The following is a 25,954-nucleotide window of genomic DNA, read 5'->3' as shown; positions in this document are numbered from 1 at the left end:
AGCTTTTAGTTTCATTGATACGTTCTACTGTATCTCTCGTTTCTACCTCATTGATCTCTGCTCTAATCTTGATTATTTCCCTTCTTGCATGTGGAGTTGGTTTGATTTGTTGTTGATTCTCCAGTTCTTTAAGGTGTAGAGACAGCTGGTGTATTCTGGATTTTTCAATGTTTTTGAGGGAGGCTTGGATGGCTATGTATTTCCCCCTTAGAACCGCCTTTGCTGTATCCCATAGATTTTGGACCGAGGTGTCTTCATTCTCATTGGTTTCCATGAATTGTTTAAGTTCGTCTTTGATCTCCTGGTTGATCCAAGCATTCTTAAGCAAGGTGGTCTTTAGCTTCCAGGTGTTTGAGTTCCTTCTGAACTTTTCCTTGTGATTGAGCTCCAGTTTCAAAGCATTGTGATCGGAGAATATGCAGGGAATAATGTCAGTCTTTTGGTATCGGTTGAGTCCTGCTTTGTGACCCAGTATGTGGTCTATTCTGGAGAAGGTTCCAAGTGCACTTGAGAAGAATGAGTATTCTGTTGTTTTAGGGTGGAATGTTCTGTATATGTCTATGAGGTCCATCTGGTCCAATGTTTCATTCAATGCTCTTATTTCTTTATTAATTTTCTGCTTCGATGATCTGTCTATTTCTGAGAGAGGTGTATTAAGATCTCCTACTATTATTGTATTCATATCAATATGGCTCAAAGTCAATGTACAGAAATCAGTGGCTTTCTTATACACTAACAATGAAAATACAGAAAGGGAAATTAGAGAATTGATTCCATTTACTATAGCACCAAGAACCATAAGATACCTGGGCATAAACCTAACCAAAGAAGTAAAGGACCTGTACTCGAGGAACTACAGAACACTCATGAAAGAAATTGAAGAAGACACAAAAAGATGGAAGACTGTTCCATGCTCTTGGATTGGAAGAATAAACATTGTTAAAATGTCTATACTGCCTAGAGCAATCTATACTTTTAATGCCATTCCGATCAAAATTCCACCGGTATTTTTCAAAGAGCTGGAGCAAGTAATCCTAAAATTTGTATGGAGCCAGAAGAGACCCCGAATTGCTAAGGAAATGTTGAAAAACAAAAACAAAACTGGCGGCATCACGTTACCCGATTTCAAGCTTTACTACAAAGCTGTGATCACCAAGACAGCGTGGTACTGGCATAAAAACAGACACATAGACCAGTGGAATAGAGTGGAGAGCCCAGATATGGACCCTCAACTCTATGGTGAAATAATCTTCGACAAAACAGGAAAACATATTCAATGGAAAAAAGACAGTCTCTTCAATAAATGGTGCTGGGAAAACTGGACAGCGATATGTAGAAGAATGAAACTCGACCATTCTCTTACACTGTACACAAAGATAAACTCGAAATGGATAAAAGACCTCAATGTGAGACAGGAATCTATCAGAATCCTAGAGGAGAACATAGGCAGTAACCTCTTCGATATCAGCCACAGCAACTTCTTTCAAGATATGTCTCCAAAGGCCAAGGAAACAAAAGCAAAAATGAACTTTTGGGACTTCATCAAGATCAAAAGCTTCTGCACAGCAAAGGAAAGAGTCAACAAAACAAAGAGGCAACCCACGGAATGGGAGAAGATATTTGTAAATGACAGTACAGACAAAAGGTTGATATCCAGGATCTACAAAGAACTTCTCAAACTCAACACACACAAAACAGATAATCATATCAAAAAATGGGCAGAAGATATGAACAGACACTTCTCCAATGAAGACATACAAATGGCTATCAGACACATGAAAAAATGTTCATCATCACTAGCCATCAGGGAGATTCAAATTAAAACAACATTGAGATACCACCTAACACCAGTTATAATGGCCAAATTTAGCAAGACAGGAAACAACGTGTGTTGGAGAGGATGTGGAGAAAGGGGAACCCTCTTACACTGCTGGTGGGAATGCAAGTTAGTGCAGCCACTTTGGAGAACAGTGTGGAGATTCCTGAAGAAATTAAGAATAGAGCTTCCCTATGACCCTGCAATTGCAGTGCTGGCTATTTACCCCAAAGATACAGATGTAGTGAAAAGAAGGGCCATTTGTACCCCAATGTTTATTGCAGCAATGGTTACGGTCGCCAAACTGTGGAAAGAACCAAGATGCCCTTCAACGGATGAATGGATAAGGAAGATGTGGTCCATATACACAATGGAGTATTATGCCTCCATCAGAAAGGACGAATACCCAACTTTTGTAGCAACATGGACAGGACTGGAAGAAATTATGCTGAGCGAAATAAGTCAAGCAGAGAGAGTCAAGTATCATATGGTCTCACTTATTTGTGGAGCATAACAAATAACATGGAGGACATGGGGAGATGGAGAGGAGAGGGAGTTGAGGGAAACTGGAAGGGGAGATGAACCATAAGAGACTATGGACTCTGAAAAACAACCAGAGGGTTATGAAGGGGCGGCAGAAGGGGGGGGAGTGGGAGGTTGAGGAACCAGGTGGTGGGTAATAGGGAGGGCACGTACTGCATGGAGCACTGGGTGTGATGCCAAAACAATGAACACTGTTATGCTGTAAATAAGCAAATTAAAAAAAAAAAAAAGCTGCTGGCAGAGTCGGTTCTGAGTCACTGTCCCTGGGGATGCAGGAGCTCCTCGTTGTACCCAAAACCAGGGCAGCGGTGACTGCCTGGGCAGCTCCAGACCGCCAGAGAGGTTCGGAGCAGAGATCGCACACTGAGATTTTCCCGAAACGACACAGGGTTGCAGATTGGATAAAACGACAGGACCCATCCATATGTTGTCTACAAGAGACCCATTTTGAACCTAAGGATACACCCAGACTGAAAGTGAAGGGATGGAGAAACATCTTTCATGCCAATGGGCCTCAAAAGAAGGCCGGAGTAGCGATTCTCATATCAGATAAATTAGATTTTAAACTAAAGACCATAGTCAGAGATACAGAAGGACACTACATAATTCTTAAAGGGACTATCCGCCAAGACGATCTAATAATTGTGAATATCTATGCCCCCAATATGGGAGCACCCAATTACATAAGAAAACTATTAATCAAGATAAAGAGTCATATTGATACGAATACAATAATAGTAGGAGATCTTAATACGCCTCTCTCAGAAATAGACAGATCATCGAAGCAGAAAATTAATAAAGAAATAAGAGCATTGAATGAAACATTGGACCAGATGGACCTCATCGACGTATACAGAACATTCCACCCTAAAACAACAGAATATTCATTCTTCTCAAGTGCACATGAAACCTTCTCCAGAATAGACCACATACTGGGTCACAAAGCAGGACTCAACCGATACCAAAAGACTGACATTATTCCCTGCATATTCTCCGATCACAATGCTTTGAAACTGGAGCTCAATCACAAGGAAAAGTTCAGAAGGAACTCAAACACCTGGAAGCTAAAGACCACCTTGCTTAAGAATGCTTGGATCAACCAGGAGATCAAAGACGAACTTAAACAATTCATGGAAACCAATGAGAATGAAGACACCTCGGTCCAAAACCTATGGGATACAGCAAAGGCGGTTCTAAGGGGGAAATACATAGCCATCCAAGCCTCCCTCAAAAACATTGAAAAATCCAGAATACACCAGCTGTCTCTACACCTTAAAGAACTGGAGAATCAACTACAAATCAAACCAACTCCACACGCAAGAAGGGAAATAATCAAGATTAGAGCAGAGATTAATGAGGTAGAAACGAGAGTTACAGTAGAACGTATCAATGAAACTAGAAGCTGGTTTTTTGAAAGAATCAATAAGATCGATAAACCATTGGCCACACTAATCCAAAAGAAAAGAGAGAAAGCCCAAATTAATAAAATTATGAATGAAAAGGGAGAGATCACAACTAACACCAAGGAAATAGAAACAATCATCAGAAATTATTACCAACAGTTATATGCCAATAAGCTAAGCAACCTAGATGAAATGGATGCATTCCTGGAAAGCTACAAACTCCCAAAATTGAACCAGGAAGAAATTGACAACCTGAATAGACCGATATCTAGTAATGAGATTGAAGCAGTGATCAAAAACCTCCCAAAAAACAAGAGCCCAGGACCTGACGGATTCCCTGGGGAATTCTACCAAACTTTCAAAGAAGAAATAACACCAATTCTCCTGAAGCCGTTCCAAAAAATTGAAGCAGAAGGAAAACTTCCAGACTCTTTTTATGAAGCCAGCATTATCCTGATCCCCAAACCAGGCAAAGACCCTACCAAAAAGGAGAATTTCAGACCAATATCACTGATGAATATGGATGCAAAGGTTCTCAACAAGATCCTAGCAAACAGGATCCAGCAGCACATTCAAAAGATTATCCACCATGACCAGGTGGGATTCATCCCTGGGTTGCAAGGTTGGTTCAACATTCGCAAATCAATCAGTGTGATAGAACACATCAATAAGAGAAGAGAGAAGAACCACATGGTCCTCTCAATTGATGCAGAAAAAGCATTTGACAAAATCCAGCATCCGTTCCTGATGAAAACGCTTCAAAGGATAGGGATAGAGGGAACATTCCTGAACTTCATAAAATCTATCTATGAAAGACCCACAGCAAATATCATCTTCAATGGGAAAAAGCTTGCAGCCTTCCCGTTGAGATCAGGAACACGACAAGGATGCCCACTCTCACCACTCTTGTTCAACATAGTATTAGAAGTTCTAGCAACGGCAATCAGACAACAAAGAGAAATAAAAGGTATCCAAATTGGCAAGGAAGAAGTCAAACTCTCTCTCTTCGCAGATGACATGATTCTTTATATGGAAAACCCCAAAGACACCACCCCCAAAGTACTAGAACTCATACAGCAATTCAGTAACGTGGCAGGATACAAAGTCAATGTACAGAAATCAGTGGCTTTCTTATACACCAACAATGAAAATACAGAAAGGGAAATTAGAGAATCGATTCCATTTACTATAGCACCAAGAACCATAAGATACCTGGGAATAAACCTAACCATCAAAATTCCACTGATATTTTTCAAAGAGCTGGAGCAAATAATCCTAAAATTTGTATGGAGCCAGAAGAGACCCCGAATTGCTAAGGAAATGTTGAAAAACAAAAACAAAACTGGCGGCATCACATTACCCGATTTCAAGCTTTACTACAAAGCTGTGATCACCAAGACAGCGTGGTACTGGCATAAAAACAGACACATAGACCAGTGGAACAGAGTGGAGAGCTCAGATATGGACCCTCAACTCTATGGTCAAATAATCTTTGACAAAACAGGAAAAAATATTCAATGGAAAAAAGACAGTCTCTTCAATAAATGGTGCTGGGAAAACTGGACAGCGATATGTAGAAGAATGAAACTCGACCATTCTCTTACACCGTACACAAAGATAAACTCGAAATGGATAAAAGACCTCAACGTGAGACAGGAATCTATCAGAATCCTAGAGGAGAACATAGGCAGTAACCTCTTCAATATCAGCCACAGCAACTTCTTTCAAGATATGTCTCCAAAGGCCAAGGAAACAAAAGCAAAAATGAACTTTTGGGACTTCATCAAGATCAAAAGCTTCTGCACAGCAAAGGAAACAGTCAACAAAACAAAGAGGCAACCCACGGAATGGGAGAAGATATTTGCAAATGACAGTACAGACAAAAGGTTGATATCCAGGATCTATAAAGAACTTCTCAAACTCAACACACACAAAACAGATAATCATATCAAAAAATGGGCAGAAGATATGAACAGACACTTCTCCAATGGAGACATACAAATGGCTATCAGACACATGAAAAAATGTTCATTATCACTAGCCATCAGGGAGATTCAAATTAAAACCACATTGAGATACCACCTAACACCAGTTAGAATGGCCAAATTTAGCAAGACAGGAAACAACGTGTGTTGGAGAGGATGTGGAGAAAGGGGAACCCTCTTCCACTGTTGGTGGGAATGCAAGTTAGGGCAGCCACTTTGGAGAACAGTGTGGAGATTCCTGAAGAAATTAAAAATAGAGCTTCCCTATGACCCTGCAATTGCACTGCTGGGTATTTACCCCAAAGATACAGGTGTAGTGAAAAGAAGGGCCATTTGTACCCCAATGTTTATTGCAGCAATGGCTACGGTCGCCAAACTGTGGAAAGAACCAAGATGCCCTTCAACGGATGAATGGATAAGGAAGATGTGGTCCATATACACAATGGAGTATTATGCCTCCATCAGAAAGGACGAATACCCAACTTTTGTAGCAACATGGACAGGACTGGAAGAAATTATGCTGAGCGAAATAAGTCAAGCAGAGAGAGTCAAGTATCATATGGTTTCACTTATTTGTGGAGCATAACAAATAACATGGAGGACATGGGGAGATGGAGAGGAGAGGGAGTTGAGGGAAACTGGAAGGGGAGATGAACCATGAGAGACTATGGACTCTGAAAAACAACCAGAGGGTTATGAAGGGGTGGCAGGGGCGTGGGGGGGGTGGGAGGTTGAGGAACCAGGTGGTGGGTAATAGGGAGGGCACATACTGCATGGTGCACTGGGTGTGATGCCAAAACAATGAACACTGTTATGCTGTAAATAAACAAATAAAAAGTGGTTTGGGTCGCTGCCTTCGGCTCGAGTCATGATCTCGGGGTCCTGGGATCGAGTCCCGCATCGGGCTCTCTGCTCCACGAGGAGCCTGCTTCCCTCTCATTCTCTCTCTGCGTGCCTCTCTGCCTACTTGTGATCTCTCTCTGTCAAATAAATAAATAAAATCTTTTAAAAAAATAAATATTAAAAAAAAATTTTTTTCACAAAAAAAAGAGACAAAGAATAAACTTTTTCTTTTGCTTTTACTACAGAAATGAATTCAAGTTCTGCTTCTAGATCAGATTCATGTTATAGTGAAAAGAGTTAGAATAGAAAAGGCAAGTCTTGTAAAAGATTACTTGATAATGTTATTCTTCCTTCCAACACATCCAATTCTAATTTCATTGCTTTCTTGTACAGGACCTTTTATAATGTAAAATTCCATTTTTTTTTTCTTGAATTCCCACACCTGCAAGCCACTAAGTCATGTAGAAATGGATCCAAAGATATTTAGGACAATGACTTCATCTATAATTCTTTTGCTTAAAAAGTTGATTTTTTTCCCAAGTAATTAGCCTACAGGAAATATATCATGATAACATAATTATTTTCAATTTCACAAGAATTTGACTAATAAAAATAAGATTGAGCAATTATTCAGTTGATCACCATATCTATAAATTCTACTCCCAAGTTGTATATCGATCTATTCTTTGTCAGTCTTTACTATGACTTTAACCTTAGCCATTTTCATACCCAAGTTGGATTTCCTGCAATAGCCTTCTAATATCCCTACCTGCATTTTCACACTGCTGTAACCCAGTTTCTACAAATAAAAGTTCTGGACTTTCAGAAAGTCTATTTCAGAGGATGTCAGTATTTAGTAGAATACTTTAATAACTTTCTCTTTTATATATGTTAAAATCTATATTCTCTGAAATGGCCCCCAAAATATCCTGACTAGTATTTTAATCTTGTTATTCTACTTTCTTCCTTTATCCATATCAACTTTCTTTGACTTTTTTTTTAAATCCAAATCTTCAGTTAAATTCTAGTTAATTAGCATACTATGTGGTATTGATTGCAGGAGTGGAATTCAGTGACTCATTACTAACAATAACACCCAGTGCTCATCCTAAGAAGGGCCCTCCATACTAGTACCCTTCACCCATCTAGCTTGTCCCCCACCTGTCTCCCTCCATCAACCCTTAGTTTGTTCTCTATAGTTAAAGAGTCTCTTATGCTTTATTTCCCTTTGTCCATTTCTCCCCTCCCATATGTTCTTCTGTTTTCTTAAATTCCACATATGAGTGAAATCATATGGTATTTTTCTTTCTCTGACTTATTTCACTTAGCATAATACACTCTAGCTCCATCCATGCCATTGTAAATGGCAAAATTTTATTCTTTTTCATGGCTGTGTAAGATTATATATATATATATATATATATATATATATATATATATATATCACTTCTTCTTTATCCATTAATCAGATGGATATTTGGGCTCTTTCCATACTTCCGCTCTTGTTGCTAATGCTGCTATAACCACAGGATGCTGCATGTACCCCTTCAAATCTGTATGTTTTGTATTCTTTGGGTAAATACCTAGCAACTCAATTACTGAGTTATAGGATATTTCCCATTTTCTAACTTTTTGAGGACATTCCATTCTGTTTTCCAGAGTGGCTGCACCAGTTTGCATTCCCACCAACAATGTAAGAGTTTTCGCCTTTCTCTGCATCCTCACCAACACCTGTTGTTTCTTGTATTGCTCATATTAGCCATCCTGAGAGTGGGACATCTGCTTTTTTCTATCCAGATCTTTATAAGCTGATTGTGGTGAATCCTTGATAATCTTGTGACATTCTTTGTGTAACTGGAAGGCAAATACAAGGAAAAATTAATAAAATTTTGTTAAAGTTAGTCTTGAGTACGCATTCTAAAAACTAAACAATCTTGGGTCCATAGATATTCTTGTTATATGAACTCTGGTCTTTGCATAGGATTTTAACAAGTGTAATGGGGGAAATGAAAAAGAAATATATTATTAACAGAATATGGTTAAATGCAGACATAGAAAAAATTAGAATATACCTGTTATTAATTTAAACCTATTTTTTCCCAAGAAGGAAGTTTGGTACTATATGAAATATCACTTCCAGGATATTTCCAAGATCAAGTTAGTGATGACCCAAGATTGTGGGAAACAATCCATTAAAAGGTTCTTAAGCATGAGTCCTAACATTTTCTCATATGGTGCACAACACAACCAATGATAATCCTCTAGAAAACACTAGTACTTATGAAGGACATTAATGACTGTTCTCAAAGCACTGAGAAGCTCTGCACTTGTCATTGTGCTGATGTTCCCCTCCATAGCAGCTACTTTGATCTTCATATGGAGGACATTATGCTGATCAGGAAACATGGGAAGACCCCACAAAGGGATCCCATGATAAACAGCTTCTTAGATCCCATTTATTCCACCATGAATAAGAAACGTTTTGGTTTGGGGATGACCTAATTTGGGGTTAGAATTAGCAGTGGGTGAAGATTTCATTGTAATAGGTTAACAGGATTTTAGGGACAGAAGGGAAGACTTATGGGATTAGTCACTGAAAGAGACAGTATTTTCTACAAAAGCTAGGCACATCATTACTACAGAAAACTGTATCCCAGGAAAAGGAAGCCTTAATTCCTTCTGTGTTGCCTGATTTTTTTTAATTATAGGAGGTATGAATCTGTAATAAGTAATGACCATATCTTTAATTGTATCATTCAAAACTGAGGTAAAATGAGAAACACTTAACAATTGTTAAATATAAGTTGAATTTATTGTTAAACAATTATTCATCTTATCCATCCTCCAACTCTACAGCTTTAATTTCCAATCATCTTACCAAAATTATTCTAGGGTATCCAATCATGGAGCTGAGTATTTGTTCCTAATGTGGCCAGTTTTTTTTCTTTGTATCTCCATAAAAACTGTGGAAGGCACTGCATATATTTCACATTTCACAGGATAATGACATTTTAAGGTTGTAGAGTTATTTATAAGTTATGCACCCACCCTGCTTTAGGTGGTAATTGAGAGAAGAATATATAGATGTAAACACAGAAAGACAGAATTGGACTGTTTACAACCACTTTTTAAAAAGTTCTTGCATCAGTCCTCTATTAAGTATATATTTTGTCTGTTATCATTTATTAATTGAAGTATATTTGACACACAATGTTACATTAATTTTCTTTTTTTAAAAAGATCTTATTTATTTGACAGAGAGAGATCACAAGTAGGCAGAGAGGCAGGCAGAGAGAGAGAAGAGGAAGCAGGCTCCCCACTGAGCAGAGAGCCCGATGCGGGACTCGATCCCAGGACCCTGAGATCACGACCTGAGCCAAAGGCAGAGGCTTAAACCACTGAGCCACCCAGGTGCCCTAATTTTCAATGTATAACATCATGATATGACAAATTTATACTTTATGCTATGCTCACCGTAAGTCTAGCTACCACCTTTCAGATTGGTTATCTTTCCCCACCCCTTTTCTTCCTACTTCCTTTAACATTTTTTTTCTTTTAATTTTAGGTAAGAATGACATAATGAGTTTGCTGATATTCCATTGTTCAACAAATTATCTTGTTTATAATTAGGATTTCAATTAACTTTTCATTATAGAAAGCGCTAATTAATTAGAAAGACTCTATGAATGTAGGCTTCTGCTTTTATGCTCAACTGCTATGGATCAAATCCTAATACAACCAAAGCTGTGGAAGATATTTTTGAGCATGATTTAGCTCTCTCTTTCTTATGCCAGTTCTACCTTTTCCTTGTCCTTGAAGTGAATGTACTTCAGGTCTATTTGGGGAGAAGTCAGCCCAGGCCTTAAGATTTCAAATACTAAAACATGAGCAGTGTGCTTAATGTTTTCTTCTCTATTTTAGTAAAGACAAATGATTCCAAAAAGATATGTTTCCATACCAATGGCAAGGCTCAGTAAGCAGGGCTCAAGTGTGCCTACACATGTTATTGTAATGTTTTACAAATTTTTACTAATATTTTCTCTTTTATGTTACATGTAAAAGGAGATTTAACTTTTAAATGGAAAGACACCATTAGTCACACTCCCTTTCCAATTGGTAAATAGCTGTCCAGCAGTAGCAAAGGTTATACTTACCTTCTATGGAATCTGGGCAATGAGGTTGGGCTTTTCTTTTGTGAGATTTTGAATCACTATACCCAGAGGAAAACACCAGAATATGATTGTCATCTGAGTTCTGCACAAATTCTTCTATTTCCTGCAGATAAAACAAATTCTTTGTATTACAAAGATGTAGCATCATAAGGAATAAAATAAAGTTCTCTTGCACCTGTAAAATGAAGATTCAAGAGAATTGACAGAGATGTGGTTAGATTGTTTTTATGTGACACCTAGAGCCAACCAGTCTCTCTCTCTCTTTCTCTCTTTTTGCCATCCAGACTCTTTAGGAAGAAGTACACACATATCTAAAACTTACAGCGTATGTACCTAATCATCGATTACTGAATAGCCATGGAACCAAGCCATTATACAAAAGGATTAGGTGATAAGAATACAGCACTTTTCATGATTGATGGACACTGTTACTTACCAGGTTTAATTTTATTAAAAATTGAGTGATTTACAAACTTGTAAAAATACACCTCAAAAGAAATCCTTGGAATGGGTGTGAATTGGGTTTCTGAGACTATTATCATAACAGTGTATACCTAATAAATTATTACTGTGTTATCTGCTCTTTTAAAAAAATATGGTTTCCATGGTGACTTTCTCATGCTTAAGTCTTCCCTTATTAATAGGTCTAGGAAAATATTTATTAAATTGTGATATATAGTAACATATTATAGAAGGATATAACATATTTAAACTGCCTCAATAATTATAAACTACTTTGAGGGGACAGTGATTATCTCTCTTCCTGATGTATAAAAGTTCCCAGTTCAGTGGACGTGAGTTACATATCCTTAAATCAAGGCTCAGAACAGAACTGGTATTTGTTGTCTCTGTAAAGTAAACCCCTGCCATTTGTAGCTATACAAGTTAGCCACTGCAAACTCTGGAGTTGGGCCAGTCACATCATACTGTATAATAATAATATCCTCTAGACATGTGTCATGTATTCTCAATGAAAACTTTTGTGGGATCTCTGAAATCACCATGTTCCCAGATTAAAGGCTATTAAGTGATCAGAGAAGAGATGATATCAAAATTGAGAGTAATCTTGCACTTTTAGCTTTGTTAATATTAGTGGAATATTTCAGATATCTCAGAAAGTATTGTCTTAATATTTATATTGATTCCTGTCCCCAAATATATGAAGTTTGACTGAAGCTTTATATATGTATCATGTGTATATGAGTATGTGTTTATATACATAAATATATACATATATATTTATATGTATACTAAATTCATTGAGTTCTTGGTGAGCAGACTCCTCATTGCTTTTTCCTTGTTTTTATTTTTAATTCTTGGTAATTAACATATAATGATATATTAGTTTCAGGTATACAATATAACAATTCAACAATTCCATACATCACCCAGTACTCAACATAACAAGTGCATTCTTTAATCCCCATCACCTATTTAACTCATCCCCCAACCCACATCTCCTCTGGTCACCATCACTGGCTATAATTAAAAGTCTGCTTCTTGGTTTGTCTTGCTCCCTCTTTTTTTTCCCTTTATTCATTTGTTTCATTTCTTAAATTTCACATATGAGTGAAATCATATGTTCTTTGTCTTCCTCTTATTGGACTTAGAATTATACTCTCTAGCTCCACCCATGTCAATGCAAATGGCGAGATTTTATTCTTTTTATGGCTGAATAATATTCCATTGTATGTATGTACCGCATCTTTATCCATTCACCCATCAGAGGACATGTGCACTGCTTCCATATCTTGGCTATTGTAGCTAATGCTGCTATAAATATGAGGTGTGTGTATCCCTTTGATTTAGTGTTTTTGCCCCCTCAATGCTTTTCAATCTCTGTATTCAGTGCTAATCTCACATAATCACCATAAGCATAACTGCTATTCATGATGCACAAACTTCTTATCGAGAGGTAAACAGTACTGGTAAGGGGATAATTTCCTCCCTCTTCCTCATTTTATCTGAGATAATTTTGTGAAATCACGTGACTTTTTTGGTTTTGTGTGTGTGTGTGTGTGTGTGTGTGTAAAAGTGGAAATTCGATGATAATTTATTTAGAATGGGAGATTATCTAGAGAGCCAGAGAAATTGTCACCTCTCTTTTGATATCTCTAGTTAGAAATTGGTTGATTATATTAAGTCTTAATAGATCTTGGTTTGCAGCTGTAACTTGATTGGCAAGAAAAAGGGCATTCATAATCCTGAAGTGAAATTTCATCAATATACATTTTCCTAGAAATGGAACTTGAAAATCCTGAGAACGTCATTTTTTCCACAACCTTCTTAAAAGGATTAGGTTAATATTCTCATAGTACAAGTTAATAAACATTTTCCTCCTCACTCTCTATTGATAGTTAAATAGTACTTCTATTTCTCAATATCATTTCCTTCCAACATTCCTAGCACTCTACATATTTTTCTTGGAAGGTTTAGGAATGTGATATAATATAATTTTCTTTTTCATTTCAAAAGGGACCTAATTTCAGGTTGATAAAAATCAATCAAAATTTGGATATATTTTCTCATTCTCATGAACTCTACTTTATGCTGATGACCCTCAATATTTCCTTTTCCGTTTGCTAAGTTGAGACTTATATTATCCAATGACTTCTAGAAAATTCTACTTGAAAATCTTACCAAGTGGGCTTATTCCTCTAAGTAAATATTCAAAAAATGGAGCTCATTGTATCAATTTTAAACAAATTCTAACTCTATGTGTTTCCTACATCATTAGAAACCATCACTATCAAATAAACATTCAAAATGGAAATCCAGGAGACTTCCTTATTTCCTTACTTTCCCTCCACTCTTACTTCCTTTCACTCATTAATAATGTAGAACTTACCCCAAAGTGTCTGAGGAAAAGATGCTTATCTCTCTACCATTACGATAATTGGCTGTGTTTATAACTCCATCAGCTTGTTTAGGAAGATTACAGCAGTCTCCTTAGTGATTTTCGTGGCTCTACTTTCCTGTCACTTTGATCCATTATCCATACTATAGAAATAATATTTTGAGATGTACATCAATCATGCCATTTTTCAGTCTAATTTCTCAGTAGAATGCCTAAAACACCTTTTTGTATCTTAAGAGCCCTTCTGACATGGGAAATGGAAGTAGAGTGATCAACCAAAGATGTTCAATATCATGTCTCTGTTACAAAGACAGTAATCTTTAAAGGAAAATCAGGAGTCATATCATAACGAATACAAAAATCTTTCAACATAATAATCTTACCTTACATAAAGATTTGGTGGGCTTGGGGCGCCTGGGTGGCTCAGTGGGTTAAAGATTTGGTGGGCTTGCCATGAAATTCTCTGAGAAATTTAAAATTAAGTAGATATGGATGAGGAAATTAAAAATCCCAAAATGTTTGACTTCACCAAATTTCAGCTTTCCTCAGAGACTCACGTCAAGTAGTGGATCTTCCTGGAGAAGACAAAGGATTGGGTGGAAGGATTAGCCTATAAGTTAAATAAGAAAATCACATCACCAATTTACAGATAAGCTACTAAGGGAAAAATAAGCTTAGGTGTTCTAGAATAATATGGCTTCTAGATGTGAATTGAAAGGGAGTATTAAGGCAACAATGTGGAATTAAAAAAAGAGAAAAAGAAAGGAAAACATAGTTAATTATATGTAAGTTTATTTTCAGACAGAAAATAAACCAAGGGCTAGAGGGGGAAGATGGTGGAGGAGTAGGGGACCCTAGTTTCATCTGGTCTCTGGAATTCAGCTAGATCTCTATTAAATAATTCCGAACACCAGTGAACTTAACTGGGGATCTAAGAAAACAATTGTTGCAATTTTCAAATAGAAAAGCAACCACATTTTGCAAGGTAGGAGGTGTGGAGATGTGAATCTGAGACAATATATGTGTAGACAAACTGGGTAATGGGCACCTCTGTCAGCTGGCTACCAAAGAAGCACAATATTGGAACTTTTAGAAGTCTTCTCCAGTGAGGGGGTGTCTCCCTGTTTGAAAGGCACTCAGGTGGCAAAGAGGTCTGGAATCCTAAGGGGGACAGTATGGTCTCGAGATCCCTGGAGTCACAGAAAAAACTGTGCATGAGTGTGGCAGAGTTCCCAGGCAATAAAGAAGGGAAGCAAACACAATCAGCAAGACCAGGAGTGGGCTTGCAGCTCCTTGTTGCCATAAACCACTCATCACAGCATGGTCAGGTGACCACTCTCCAAGTGGAATCCAGCAAGCAGCAGCACCATGGCCCATATCTCCCTCCCTCCCCTCAAAGAACAGCACAGTTGCATGCCACAGGCATCTGCAAAGTTGGGAGACTCAAAACAGGTCATGTGTTAGAGATAAAGATGCTTGGTCACAGGTTGGGTGAACACAGCATGTGAACAGAAACTAAGGAGACAAGAGTGATTGACCGTTTTTCTGTGAGGGCTCACTGAAGAGTTGGAGGCATGAACTTTAAGCTCCCAAGCTAGAGATTGGGTGCCACCATTTTCATTCCCCCTACCTGCTCCAGATATCCAGAGCTACTTAAATTGAGCCTGGTCCCCTGGCAAGGGCTATGTAGTCCACTGGTGGCAAGGTCACCTGAGAATCAGCACAACAGCCTCCTCCCCGAGAAGACCAGCAGAAACTTCTAGCTAATAGCAGGTTTACCCATTACACAGAACTCTGAAACTCATGACTGGGAGAAAATGCTATATAGAGTTCATGGTTTTTTCTCATGATTCTTTAGTCTTCCAATAATTGCTTTTTCCCTTTTCGACTAATTTCTTATTATCAACGTTTTTTAAGTCTTTCTAATTTTCATTTTTACATTTATATTTAATATATATTTTCTTTCTCTCTCTATATATGTATATATACATTTTTTTCTTTACAAATTCGGGATCTACTTAGACACCAAAGAAACCAAAATGCATCCAGGATCTAGTGTATTGCTCCATGCTATTCACCTGTTTATATTATATTCTCTTGCTCTCTCTTTCTTTTTGTTTGTTTCTTATCTCTTCTGATCTGTTTAGTGTAAATTTTTCTGGAGTTGTTGCTATTTCTGTATTTTGTTCTCTCATTTATCTATTCTCTGGACAGAATGACAAGATGGAAGAACACACATGTCAAAAAAAGAACAAGAGGCAGTACTGACTGACAGGGACTTAATCAATATGGATATAAGCAATATGTCAGAACTAAAATTCAAAATAACAATTTTAAAGATACTAGTTGAGGTTGAGAAAAATAGAAGATATTTTTGGAGAAATAAAGGAACTATAATCAGGTCAAAATAAAAAAAAAGCTTATTAATGAGATGCAATAAAAAAATGGAGGCTCTAACTGCTAGGATGGACAAAGCAGAAGAGAAAATTAGTGACATAGAGTCCAAATGTTGGAGAATAAATAAGCTGAGAAAATGAGAGATTAACAACTACTGGGTCATGAGGGGAGAATTTGAGAGATAAATAATATCATAAAGCAAAACAATATCAGAATAATTGGGATCCCAGAAGAAGAGAAAGAGGGGGGAATAAGATATATTGCAGCAAATTATAGTGGAGAACTTCCCTAACCTGGGGAAGGATAAACAGAAATTCAAAGAATGTGATCACTAAACCAGCCCTGCAAAAAATATTAAAGGAAATACTTTAAGCAAAGAGAGAGCCCAAAAGGAACAGAGACTAGAAAGGAAAAGAGACCATATACAGAAACAGCAACTTTCCAGGTAATACAGTGGCACAAAATTAATATTATTTAATAGTTCATATCATTTAATAGTTGCTCTATTATATGTGTTAAATGCTCCAGTCAAAAGACACAAGGTAGGAGACTGGATAAACAGGCAAGACCCATCCATATGTTGTTTACCGGAGACTCATTTTATACCTCCATATTGAATTTGTGGGGCTGGAGAACTATTTATCATGCTAGGTAGCAATCCTTAAAGAATACAAATTAGATTTTAAACCAAAGAGTTTAGTAAGAGATGAAGGACACTATATCATATTAAAGAGTCTCTCCAACAGGAAGATCTAGCAACTGTAAGTATTTATGCCCCTAACATGAGAGTAGCCAAATAGATAAACCAATTGATAACAAAATTAAAGAAACACATTGATAATAACACAATAATAGTAGAATACTTTAACACCCAACTCACAGCTATGGAAAGATTATCTAAGCAGAAGATCAACAAGGAAACAAGTGCTTTAAATGGCACACTGGACCAGATGAACTTCTCAGATATATTCAGAGCACTCTATTCTAAAGGAACAGAATACATATTCTTCTCAAGTACACATGGAGTTTTCTCCAGAATAGGTCACATCCTGGGTCACAAATAAGGTCTCCACAGGTACCAAAAGACTGAGATTATTCTCCACATATTTTCAGAACACTGCTTTAAAACTTGAATTCAATTACAAGAGGAAATTTGGAAGGAACAGAAATACATGGTGGTTAAAGAGCATCCTACTAAAGAATGAATGTTTCAACCAGGAAATAGATGTAGAAACAAAAGAACAGTAGAACAGATCAACAAAACTAGAAGCATTTTTTAAAGGGAATTTGTAAGATCAATAAACCCCTCTCCAGACTTATTGAAAAGAAGAAAAATGACCAAAATTAATAAAATTATGAATAAAAGAGGAGAGATCACAACCAACACCAAGGAAATACAGAAAATTATAAGAACATACTATGAGCAACTATATGCCAACAAACTAGGCAATCTAGAAGAAACAGATGCATTCCTAGAAACATACAAACCACCAAAACAGAAAGAGGAACATATAGAAAATCTGATCAGACCTATAACCAGCAAGGAAATTGAATCAGTAATCAAAAATCTCCCAACAAACAAGAGTCCAAGGACAGATGGCTTCCCAATAGAATTCTACCAAACATGTAAAGAAGAATTAATATCTATTATTCTGAAAATGTTTCAAAAAATAGAAATGGAAGGAAAACTTTCTAATTCTCCCTATGAGGCCAGCATTACCCTGATCTCTAAACCAGACAAGACCCCACCAAAAAGGCAACTGTAGACCAATGACCCTGATGAACATGGTTGCCAAAATTCTCACCAAGATAATAGCCAATAGGATCCAACAGGACCTTAAAAGTATTATTCATCACAACCAAGTAGGACTTATTCCTGGGGAACGAACTGTGGTTCAACATCCACAAACAAACAAACAAACAAACAACAACAACAACAAAAAACAAATGCAGAAAAAGTATTTGACAAAGTGCAGCATCCTTTCTTGATTAAAACCCTCCTTATCAGGGCGTGTGGGTGGCTCAGTGGGTTAAAAGCCTCTACCTTCAGCTCAGGTCATGATCCCAGGGTCCTGGGATCGAGTCCCACATCGGGCTCTCTGCTCAGCAGGGAGCCTGCTTCCTTCCTCTCTCTCTGTCTGCCTCTCTGCCTACTTGTGATCTCTGTCTGTCAAATAAATAAAATGTTTTAAAAAATAAAATAAAACCCTCCTCATCATAGGGATAGAGAGAACATACTTCAATATCATAAAAGCCATATATAAAAATCCACAGAGATTATCATTCTCAATGGGGAAAAACTGAGACCATTCCCCCTTAGGAAACGAACACTACGGGGATGTCCACTCTTGCCACTGTTGTTCAACATAGTACTAGAAGTCCTAGCCTCAACAATCAGACAATAAAAAGAAATAAAATGCATTCAAATTGGTAAAGAAGAACTCATCAACAAAATCATCTTTCTGGATAATATGATACTTTATGTGGAAAACCCCAAAGACTTCACCCCAAGAGTGTTAGAACTCATAGAGGAATTCAGCAAATTAGCAGGATATAAAATCAATGCACAGAAATCAGTTGGATTTCTAGACTCAAACAATAAGAGAGAAGAAAAAGAAATTAAGGAGTCGACCCCATTTACAAGTGCATCCAAAACCATCCACGTCGTCGCAAATGGCAAGATTTCATTTCTTTTGATGGCTGCATAGTATTCCATTGTGTATATATACCACATCTTCTTGATCCATTCATCTGTTGATGGACATCTAGGTTCTTTCCATAGTCTGGCTATTGTAGACATTGCTGCTATAAACATTCGGGTACACGTGCCCCTTCGGATCACTATGTTTGTATCTTTAGGGTAAATACCCAGTAGTGCAATTGCTGGGTCATAGGGTAGTTCTATTTTCAACATTTTGAGGAACCTCCATGCTGTTTTCCAGAGTGGCTGGACCAGCTTGCATTCCCACCAACAGTGGAGGAGGGTTCCCCTTTCTCCACATCCTCGCCAGCATCTGTCATTTCCTGACTTGTTAATTTTAGCCATTCTGACTGGTGTGAGGTGATATCTCATTGTGGTTTTGATTTGTATTTCCCTGATGCCGAGTGACGTGGAGCACTTTTTCATGTGTCTGTTGGCCATCTGGATGTCCTCTTTGCAGAAATGTCTGTTCATGTCCTCTGCCCATTTCTTGATTGGATTGTTTGTTCTTTGGGTGTTGAGTTTGCTAAGTTCCTTATAGATTTTGGATACTAGCCCTTTATCTGATATGTCGTTTGCAAAAACCATAAGATACCCAGAAATAAATCTAACCAAAAGAGGAAAGAGTCTGTACTAAGTAAACTATAGAACACTCTGAAAGAAATTGAGGAAGACACAAAGAGTGGAAAAACATTCCATGCTCATGGATTGGAAGAACAAATATTGATAAAATGTCTATGCTTCCTAGACCATTCTACACATTTAATGCAATCCCTATCAAAATACCATCAACTTAATTCCCAGAGCTGGAACCAACACTCCTAAAATTTGTATGGAACCAGAAAAGACCTTCAATAGCCAAAGGAATGTTGAAAGGGAAAACCAAAGGTGGAGGCCTCACATTTCTGAACTTCATGCTCTATTACAAAGATATAATCATGAAAACCATATAGTACTGACACAAAAGCAGACACATAGAACCAATGGAATAGAATAGAGAATCCAGAAATGGACCCTCAACTCTATAGTCCACTAATCTTTGACATAGCAGGAAAGAATATCCAATGGAAAAAGGACAGTCTCTTCAACAAATGATGTTGTGAAAATTGGACATTGATATTCAGAAGACTGAAACTGGACAACTTTCCTACACCATACACAAAAATAAATCCAAAATGGATGAAAGGCCTACATGTGTCAGTAATCCATCAATCTCAAAGAGAAGAACAGAAGCAGCAACCTCTGTGGCTTCAGCCCCAGAAATTTCTTGATATACATGTCGCTAAAGGCAAGGAAAACAAAGGCAAAAATGAACTATGGGAATTTCATCAAGATAAAAATCCTTTACAAAGCAAGGTAAAGAATCGACAAAACCAAAAGACAACCAACAGAATGGGAGAAGATATATGCAAATATCTTATCACATAAAGATCTAGTACCCAAAATCCATAAGGAATTTATCAAACTCAACACCAAAAAAACCCAAATAATCCAGTCAAGAAATGGGCAGAAGACATTTGAGATATATTTGTATGTCTCAAAGAAGACATACAAATAGCCAACAGACAACATGAAAAAAAAAAAAATTTCTCAACATCTCTTGGGAAATAGAAATCAAACCAGAATGGGACAGCACCTCACACCAGTCAGAATGGTTAAAAGTAACAAGTCAGGAAACAACAGATGTTGGTGAAGATTCAGAGAAAGATGAACCCTCTTAAACTGTTGGTGGGAATGCACGCTGAGGCAGACACTCTGAAAAACAGCATGGAGCTTCGTCTGGATGTTAAAAATAGAGCTATCCTAATACCCAGCAATTGCACTACTAGGTTTTACCCCAAAGAAACAAATGTAGAGATCTGAGGGGATACCCCAATGTTTATAGCAGCAATGTCCACAATAACCAAACTATGGAAAGATCCCAGATGCGCATCAACAGATGAATAGATAAAGAAAAGGTGCTATATATATAAGGGAATATTACTCAGCCATCAAAAATGAAATCTTGCCATTTGCCATGACATGGATGGAACTAGACAGTATTATGCAAAGTGAAATAAGTCAACCAGAGAAAGCAATTATCATATGATCTCACTCATAAGTGGAATTTAAGAAACAAAACAGAGGAGCATAGAGGAAAGGAAAGGAAAATAAAACAAGATCAAATCAGAGGAGACACACCATAAAAGATTTTTAACCCCAGGAAACAAACTGGGGGTTCCTGGAGGGGAGAGGGGTGAGGGGAATGGGTTACTGGGTCACAGGCCTTAAAGACAGCATAAGATGTAATGAACAGTGGGTGTTATATACAACTGATGAATCATTGAACTCTAACTCTGCAACTAATAATACATTTTATTTTAATTTTTTAAAAAAGGAATTAAACCAAAGATTAAACCAGAGCTCCAAACTAAATAATTTACCTCTTATCTTTTATTTTTCTCTCTAACTAAACAGTGGCAAATAGATTAACTCCATAATATCAATAGAACAGTGCAGAATAGATTAACTCCATAATATCCAATAAAGTCAGTAGTCAATGGTTTCTAGTTTCCTACTCAGGTATTTGTTCATGCCCAACAGCCTGTTATAATTTCAGGATCACTCATCTTGTAAGATCACCATCAATATCAGCCCAACTTATTCTTCTGAGTTATAGCTCATCACTTCAGTTGATGGGCCACTATTTTATAAGTAACAACTTCCTGAGTAATTCAAATTCATGATAGCCCTCTTTTTAGAATGTGAGGTACACAAGTATATTGCAATCATCACACAGTTTGCTGCTGCCTTTTGTTGATGTGTTTTGAAGGGAACACATTTTGGGTATGACTTTTAAGATTTTTATGCAGAAGAATGACTAATTGCAAATAACCCAGTCAATCATTTCTATTTATCAAAAAAATGTGTTTTGTACCTGAGAGAAAGAGCCTGAGACAAGAACAGTTTTCATTTCAGGACTCTAATCACAATTGATAGTGATATAACAGACAGGGAGAGAAGCCTCACTTTAGAGTCAACCCGTTTTAATGCTTTTAATTTTGTCCAAGGGTGACAGTCCAATGTCCATAATTTGATAATAAAGTTTTGCCCACCTACACTTTGTTTGGAGTTGATAGAAATGACACTAAAATTCCATCTCTTAGCTTCTAAGTTAATAGGTTTTTGCCCTTTAGGTGCCTACTTCCTTGTGACTTAAATCCTTAATTATGAACACCTGTGTAATTATTTTCTATTAATCATTCTCTTGTTTCACTTAATTCCTCCCCAACCACACCAGGTGAGTTAGTTTACACGACTTTAGGCTTCATTTTAGAAAGGTAGTACTCACAACAGTTAGGAAAATTCTATATTTGAAGCAATGGTTCACAATAACTAGTAGAGTGAGGTTGAAAGGAAAGAATGAAAGTGAATTTTAGTATAAAAAAAGTCTGTATATGATTGTGTAACTCTCATTCAAAATGTTAAACATAAGGAAATATAGACATGAAACAGTGAAATTAAGTTGATCAATATTCCTTTTCTGTAGTTATATTATTCAGATATAGTTGGGTTATAATCATGATAGATATTCTATAAAACATATAATTAAGTTTTTATTAAACTTTGTCTACCAATATATATTATTACCAAATGAATCTATTATTTTAAGCTACCCAGTGAGCCAAGTAAGATGGTTTTTAATTTTAAAGAATTCTTGGAGATTGCCTGAAGTATGGCCCATATACAATTTTGCTTAATAAATAATGCCCTTCCCCTCTTCTTCTTTGATAATGCCTCTGTCCTCTTGTTATCAACTTGAGTCCTTCCAGACATCTTTATTCATAATCCTATTTGACCAAAGTGTGACAGTGACCTATATATATTTCTCCCTGTAATTTACCTCTGGAGGCAGACTTGATGTCAAGATTCTTGCATTTTCTTTTTAACCTAAATCTATATAGAGCCTAGCCTGTAGTATGTATCTTTAATGTGTACTGATTATTAAATTAATTAGTTATAACAAATCAATGCATTTTAATTCAAATCATGTCTAAATCTAAGGATTTTCAAAGAGCGCTCCTTTGGCCATTAGTTCTGTGAAACAATTAGATATTCAGTGAATTAGATAATATTTTCTGTCTAATATGAACCTTTGTTTGTTTGTTCATATCTGTGCATACTATTCAAGTCAGTTGAAGTGGAAGCCTGTCTGAGTTGAATGATTCAGATCATACTTGAGTTTAGAAAAATTGCAGAGAAAAATCATTTTTAGCAGGAAAGGCAAGGAAATGAAAACAGGTAGAATAAATGTATTTCAGTGAAGTAAAGAAAAAAATCTACTCTCTTTTATTGCTAAGAAACAAAGGTTTTTAGTTTTCTAAATACTTTACAGGTTTTTCTGTGTGGCACTCCCTACAAGAAGTGTAAAGAACTCTAGGAAACTTTTCAATGGCCAGCCATGGTAAAAGTTTCCAAATTGGATTTTCTGAAATTTTATCTAAAATTTATGAGAGTGACAAAAATTGTGAGCATTTTGTTCCGATACAAATGGTACAAGATCGGGTATAATCATCCCCAATTATCATCAGCTTTCTGGGGTAAATTAAATCTCTTTGTTAATCTTGTTGATAATGTTGACATATTTCAGTTTATTACTGGTGTCAATATGTAGGTTATCTTACTGTTCGAATCAATATTATACTATTTCTTTTTACCAAGAATATCTACAACTTCCTCGAATATGAAAACTCCTGGTACTGGACTTATATGTCATATCCAAATATGAAAAACTATCCTTTCAGAGGATTGATAAATTTTGTGTGTTCTGTTTTGCTCTGGGTGTGAATTTAACAAGTATGAAGGTATCTTATGGGAAATATTTGATGACTGTAAAGAGGAACTATGGCAAGAGATTTCTTGTCTCCATTCCCACTTAGTTTTTGATAACCAGTTTATTGTTATTACTTGTAGAGTTAAAATGGAAGACACATGTTTTAAAATGTATTCCCTTAATTGACCTAGACTTCACTTAATTCTTTCTAAACTTCTTCTGATAACAAGTTTAAAATGAAAAGCAGAGTCTTTTATCTAGTGCCTCACCTTAAACTGTTCCCAAAAATGAATGCCATAATCCTGGATCCAGAAGTCAAAGAAAACAGAAAGCATTGTATTTTTCACTCTTTCTAGAAAGGTAATTCTGTCTGTTAGTCCTGTCATATAAACAGGCACATAGCAAGGTAGAGGTGGAAGTTTCCCACAATCTTTCTCGTTCATGCTTCTTACAGATGAAGTGATCCTACTGATCATTCTTAAAGTGATCACAAAAGGGACTGCAAGCAGTTCAGCCACCAGCTCTCCACAGGGCATCAGAAGATCCATAAACATTGCACAATAGTCGGTTTCCTAAAGTGTGATTGTAGATTATACTCTCACATAGGACTTTCATTCTCTCAATCATTTCAACAGAGTAATCTGTCAGTTTTATTGTTGACTGGTAGGATGTTTACTTTGGCAAGACTTTAAGAGCTAGGTCTACAAATTTATTATTTTAATTCTCAAATCATGTTTTGATGTCTGGTGAGTGGATTGCCTTGAAGTTCAAGAGGGAAGGTTTCTTGTATTCAGTGAAGTGAGTATATAAAGCAGTCAACACCGTTACCCCATGGCTTCTCTCTGTGAGTCTGTCCAGAATGACCTTTACATTAAGTGTCTCGTGTCACAAGACCACCACCAGAAGCTTCCCACAGAATTCACAACAAGAGCAGAACTGCAGCAGCAGAATTGCCATGGTCCATTTCTCAGACATGTCAGCAGCCCCTTCACACCCTGCTCTGCACTGGTCACACTCTGTTGCTGCTGAATGCAGAGATTAAATGCAGTTTAGACACAGAACAAGTTAAAAATTAATTTCAAAGGAAAAAGTTTATTCATTGCATGCAAGTTTTATGTTTATTGAGAGTAAAACAGACAAAAATATCTGAGAAAATTTTTTCAAACTTCTAGAACTTAAAATACATGAAATAGAGACACATTTATTCTCTGGGTTGGCAATGAGAGAAACAACAAATAAGGACACCATAAAATTAATATTTCACACAGAATCACACACGCTAACACCCATTCCCCTTTCTTGATTGGATTATTTGTTCTTTGGGTGTTGAGTTTGATAAGCTCTATATAGATTTTGGATACTAGCCCTTTATCTATATGTTGTTTCCAAATATCTTCTCCCTTTCTGTCAGTTGTCTTTTTGTTTTGTTAACTGTTTCCTTTGCTATGCAAAAGCTTTTGATCTTGATGAAGTCCCAATAGTTATTTTTGCCCTGGCTTCCCTTGCCTTTGGTGACATTCCTAGGAAGAAGTTGCTGCAGCTGAGGTGGAAGAGGTTGCTGCCTGTGTTCTCCTCAAAGATTTTGATGGATTCCTTTCTCACATTGAGGTCCTTCATCCATTTTGAGTATATTTTCATGTGTGGTGTGAGTAAATAGTCCAATTTCATTTTTCTGTATGTGGCTGTCCAATTTTCCCAACACCGTTTGTTGAAGAGACTGTCTTTTTTCCATTGGACATTCTTTCCTGCTTTGTTGAAGATTAGTTGACCATAGAGTTGAGGGTCTATTTTTGGGCTTTCTATTCTGTTCCATTGATCTATGTGTCTGTCTTTGTGCCAGTACCGTACTGCCTTGATGATAACGGGTTTGCAATAGAGCTTGAAGTCTGGAATTGTCATGCCACCAACTTTGGCTTTCTTTTTCAATATTCCTTTGGCTATTCGAGATCTTTTCTGGTTCCATATAAATTTAGGAATATTTGTTCCATTTCTTTGAAAAAAATGGATGGGATTTTGATAGGAATTTTACTAAATGTGTAGATCACTTTGGGTAGCATAGACATTTTCACATTTGTTCTCCCAATCCATGAGCATGGAACACTTTTCCATTTCTTTGTGTCTTCCTCAATTTCTTTCATGAGTACTTTATAGTTTTCTGAGTAGAGATTCTTTGCCTCTTTGGTTAGGCTTATTCCTAGGTATTTTATGGTATTGGGTGCAATTGTAAATGGGATTGACTCCTTAATTTCTCTTTCTTCTGTCTTGTTGTTGGTGTAAAGAAATGCAACTGATTTCTGTATTGATTTTCTATCCTGACACTTATCGAATTCCTGTACAAATTCTAGTAGATTTGGAGTAAAATTTTTTTGGTTTTCCACATATAATATTATATCATCTGCAAAGAATGATAGTTTGACTTCTTTG

General features: G+C 36.8%; 1 pseudogene; it reads right to left on the bottom strand.

Annotated features, from left to right (window-relative positions):
- Nucleotides 1-7,303: 7,303 nt before the first annotated feature.
- LOC123936787 overlaps nucleotides 7,304-25,954 on the bottom strand; it is a 40,310-nt pseudogene continuing 21,659 nt past the window's right edge.

This window comes from Meles meles, chromosome 2, assembly GCF_922984935.1.
Source record: "Meles meles chromosome 2, mMelMel3.1 paternal haplotype, whole genome shotgun sequence".
Classification (NCBI taxonomy): Eukaryota; Metazoa; Chordata; class Mammalia; order Carnivora; family Mustelidae; genus Meles; species Meles meles.
Note: the sequence above shows the minus strand (reverse complement) of the source record. Positions and strands in the feature narration are given on the sequence as shown.